Source organism: Aegilops tauschii, chromosome 7, assembly GCF_002575655.3.
Source record: "Aegilops tauschii subsp. strangulata cultivar AL8/78 chromosome 7, Aet v6.0, whole genome shotgun sequence".
NCBI classification, from domain to species: Eukaryota; Viridiplantae; Streptophyta; class Magnoliopsida; order Poales; family Poaceae; genus Aegilops; species Aegilops tauschii.
The window spans coordinates 279,440,040-279,445,499 of record NC_053041.3 but is presented as its reverse complement, the minus strand read 5'-3'; positions in this window follow the sequence as shown (position 1 = coordinate 279,445,499).

Below are 5,460 nucleotides of genomic sequence, written 5' to 3'. Positions count from 1 at the left end.
AGTCTTCCATGATTGCTACCACTCAAAGCATATTTTTAGAACAAATAGTATTCATCGAACACAGAGAAAGATAGGGGCTTAATGTTTCGCCTCCCAACCTTTTACCTCAAGGGTAATGTCAACAATAATAATTCATGATCAAATATATTTGAATGGCCATATATGCTTAGATCTTTCCCCAACACATGATGCTTGCCAACTAAAGAGTAGGTTGGAATGAGAAGGAATACTACTGACTCTTGCATAAAAGTAAAAGATAGGCCCTTCGCAGAGGGAAGCAGGGATTTGCAGAGGTGCCAGAGCTCGAAGCTAAAACAGAGATGAAAATAATTTTGAGAGGTATGCTTTCATTGTCAACATAACGACCAAGAGTTCCCAATATCTCCCATACTAGATACATTATAGGCGGTTCCCACGCAGAAAGGTAAAGTTTTTACTCCCCCTCCACCAACATTCACACTCCACGGCTTGTCAGAAACAACAGATGCAACTATCAACATTCCTGGGGGAGTTTGTTTAAATTATTTGCAATTTTGTTTTTGATCTTTTGATGATAGGACTGGGCATCCCAGTTACCAGCCATTTTCTCGTGAATGATGAGCGGAGTCCACTCATCGTGAGAATAACCCACCTAGCATGGAAGATACTGACAACCCCTAGTCGCTACATGAGCGATTCGGGCATACAAAACAGATTATTATTTGAAGGTTTAGAGTTTGGCACATGCAAATTTACTTGGAACGGCAGGTAAATACCGCATACAGGTAGATATGGTGGACACTCATGGAAGAAACTTGGTTCAAGGAATTTGGATGCACAAGCAGTATTCCCGCTTAGTACAGATATTTTGGCTAGCAAAAGATTCTAAATAGCAAGCACCACATGTTATAGGATCCATAACAATATAACTTCTATACAAATATACCCAAGCATAACTCATTATGTTGTCTTCCTTGTCCAACTTCAACTAATTTGGTCAGGTTTGAAAATAATTAATGGGGCTCACAATCATAGAAGATGTCCAAGATAGTATATTTATATGTGTAATCTCTCTTCCTTCAATATTCTTTCATGAATTATTCAAGTGACCAATACAATGTTTGCTAACCCACAAAAACAAATTTACCACCTCTACTTCTTATATGTGAAGGCATTACTCCCCATGGGAAAGGCATATGAAACATATATAATTTCAGATTTATGACATTCAAATCATTCAACCATTTACTCATAGGATATAAGTGAAGCACACGAGTAAATGACAAACTACTCCAAAAAGATATGAGTGAAGATCAATGAGTAGTTAAATAATTATGTAGCTTTGTGAAGACTCTCTCTCATTTAAGAATTTCAGATCTTGGGATATTATTCAAACAGCAAGCAAACCAAAAGAAAATAAAATGACGCTCCAAGCAAAACACATATCATGTGGTGAATAAAAATATAGCTCCAAGTAAAGTTACCGATGAACGAAGACGAAAGAGGGGATGCCTTCCGGGGCATCCCCAAGCTTAGGCTCTTGGTTATCCTTGAATATTACCTTGGGGTGCCTTGGGCATCCCCAAGCTTAGGCTCTTGCCACTCCTTATTCCATACTCCATCGAATCTTTACCCAAAACTTGAAAACTTCACAACACAAAACTCAACAAAAAAATCGTAAGCTCCGTTAGCGAAAGAAAACAAAACACCACTTCGAGGTACTGTAATGAACTCATTCTTTATTTGTATTGGTGTTAAACCTACTGTATTCCAACTTCTCTATGGTTTATAAACTCTTTTACTAGCCATAGATTCATTAAAATAAGCAAACAACACACGAAAAACAGAATCTGTCAAAAACAGAACAATCTGTAGTAATCTGTAACTAACGCAAACTTCTGGAACTCCAAAAATTCTAAAATAAATTGGTGGACCTGAGGAATTTGTCTAGTAATCATTTGCAAAAAGAATCAACTAAATAGCACTCTCCAGTAAAAAGTTTTAGCTAATTCTCGTGAGCGTCGCCTTTTTCGCCACGTATCGCGCGCGCGGCTGTTGCGGGATTTGACAGGATCGCCTGGACCCACGCGTCAGCCACTCGGAAAAAATCTCATATAAGGCGCTGGCCTGGGGTTTTCGCACTGTGCGTTCCCATTCCTCTTCTTCCTCCTCAATTTTCTCCGCCACAGCCACCTCTGCCCTCAGCGCCGCCGCTCTGTTCGAGCCCCGCTCGCAGCGATGGGGAAGGAGAAGACGGTGGCCTTGGAGCGCGCGAAGAAGGCGACGGCGAAGGCGAAGGGGAAGAAGTCCAGCCGGGGCGGATCCTCGTCGAGGTCCGGCCTGCCGCGCGGCTGGATCCAGGGCGACTAGATTCGGTCGACAATCCGTCAGGACGACCTCGATGATCTGGCCGAGGGGGGACTGATCCCCCACGGATCCGCGCGGCTCCCGGAGGGCGAAACCGAGCCGCAGCCGCAGGAGGGTGAGTGCGTTCTCCTTGCCACCCACGTCGACCGCGGATTTTCTCTGCCTCCTCATCCTTTCTTCCGAGCTTTCTTGAACTTCTTTGGGGCACAACTCCACCATTTTTCCCCCAACACCATCGTGTACCTTGCTGCCTTCGTGTCTATGTGCGAGAATTTCTTGGGTTGTCGACCACACTGGGACCTCTTCAAGCACATTTTCACGTCTCGCTCTTAGTCAGTCAAGAAGGCCAATCCGAGTGATGAAAGAACGCAAGTGATCCAGATGTGTGGGGGTCTTGGGATTCAGATGAGGGGTAAAAGCTCTTTCCCAACCATGATCCTTCCTGAATCAGTCCGAGGGTGGCAGTCGACCTGGTTCTACTGCAAAGACCAGCCGACTCCAGGTCAGTCGACTGGACTTCCCCCCTTTTCCATGGCTCGAGTAGAGAAGCCCTCCGCCTTGAAAGTGACCCCAGAGGAGAAAGCGGAGGTGAAGGTGCTGGTAGAGCGAGTGGTCCAGCTCGTCCGCGATGGCGTGACCGGCATGGATCTGTTGGAGGTCTTCCTCAGACGCCGCATTCAGCCGCTTCAAGCTCATGACCATCCGATGTGGGTGTATTCGGGCATTGATGATTCCACTCGGATCCACCCAGAAGAGGTCGACGAGGATACAATGGAGAAGTGGTTGAAGGGTATCACTGGCCATGAGTTCGTACTAGAATAACACCTTAAGACACAAATCAACCAAAACCCTAATGTCACCTAGATACTCCATTGTCACCTTAAGTATCTGTGGGCATGATTATACGATATGCATCACACAATCTCAGATTCATCTATTCAACCAACACATAGAGCCCCAAAGTTTCTACCGGAGAGTCAAGACGAAAACGTGTGCCAACCCCTATGCATAGGTTCATCACCAAACCATACATCAAGTGGATCACGTGATATCCCATTGTCACCACAGATAAGCACGGCAAGACATACATCAAGTGTTCTCAAATCCTTAAAGACTCAATCCGATAAGATAACTTCAAAGGGAAAACTCAATCCATTACAAGAGAGTAGAGGGGGAGAAACATCATAAGATCCAACTATAATAGCAAAGATCGCGGTACATCAAGATCGTGCCGTATCAAGAACGCGCGAGAGAGAGATCAAACACATAGCTACTGGTACATACCCTCAGCCCTGAGGGTGAAGTACTCCCTCCTCGTCATGGAGAGCGCCGTGATGATGAAGATGGCCACCGGTGAGGGATCCCCTCCTCCGGCAGGGTGCCGGAACAGGGTCCCGATTGGTTTTTGGTGGCTACAGAGGCTTGCGGCGGCGGAACTCCCGATCTATTCTGTTCCTCGATCGTTTTAGGGTATATGGGTATATATAGGAGGAAGAAGTACGACAGGGGAGCTACAAGGGGCCCACGAGGGTGGAGGGCGCGCCCAGGGGGGTGGGCGCGCCCCCTGCCTCATGCCTTTCTCGTTGCTTTCTTGACGTGGACTCCAAGTCTCCCGGGTTGCTTTGCTTCCAAAAATAACTTCTCCAGAAGGTTTCATTCCGTTTCGACTCCGTTTGATATTCCTTTTGTTCGAAACACTGAAACAAGGGAAAAAACAGGAACTGGCACTGGGCTCTGGTTCAATAGGTTAGTCCCAAAAATAATATAAAAGTGTTTAATAAAGCCCATAAACATCCAAAACAGATAATATAATAGCATGGAACAATCAAAAATTATAGATACATTGGAGACGTATCAACATCCCCAAGCTTAATTCCTGCTCGTCCTCGAGTAGGTAAATGATAAAAACAGAATTTTTGATGTGGAATGCTACCTAACATATTTATCAATGTAATCTTCTTTATTGTGGCAAGAATATTCAGATCCATAAGATTCAAGACAAAAGTTTAATATTGACATGAAAATAATAATACTTCAAGCACACTAACTAAACAATTATGTCTTCTTAAAATAACATGGCCAAAGAAAGTTATCCCTACAAAATCATATAGTCTGGCTATGCTCTATCTTCACCACACAAAGTATTTAAATCATGCACAACCCCGATGACAAGCCAAGCAATTGTTTCATACTTTTGGTGTTCTCAAACTTTCTCAATCTTCACGCAATACATGAGCGTGAGCCATGGACATAGCACTATATGTGGAATAGAATGGTGGTTGTGGAGAAGACAAAAAGGAGGAGAAGATAGTCTCACATCAACTAGGTGTATCAACGGGCTATGGAGATGCCCATCAATAGATATCAATGTGAGTGAGTAGGGATTGCCATGCAACGGATGCACTAGAGCTATAAGTATATGAAAGCTCAACAAAAGAAACTAAGTGGGTGTGCATCCAACTCACTTGCTCACGAAGACCTAGGGCATTTTGAGGAAGCCCATCATCGGAATATACAAGCCAAGTTCTATAATGAAAAATTCCCACTAGTATATGAAAGTGATATCATAGGAGACTCTCTATCATGAAGATCATGGTGCTACTTCGAAGCACAAGTGTGGTAAGAGGATAGTAACATTGTCCCTTCTCTCTTTTTCTCTCATTTTTTTATTTGGGCCTTTTTTATGGCCTCTTATTTTCCGTCTGGAGTCTCATCCCGACTTGTGGGGGAATCTTAGTCTCCATCATCCTTTTCCTCACTTGGGACAATGCTCTAAAAATGATGATCGTCACACTTTTATTTTCTTACAAGTCAACAATTACAACTCGATACTTAGAACAAGATATGACTCTATATGAATGCCTCCGGCGGTGTACCGGGATATGCAATGAATCAAGAGTGACATGTATGAAAGAATTATGAACGGTGGCTTTGCCACAAATACGATGTCAACTACATGACCATGCAAAGCAATATGACAATGATTGAGCGTGTCATAATAAACGGAACGGTGGAAAGTTGCATGGCAATATATCTCGGAATGGCTATGGAAATGCCATGATAGGTAGGTATGGTGGCTGTTTTGAGGAAGGTTTATGGTGGGTGTATGATACC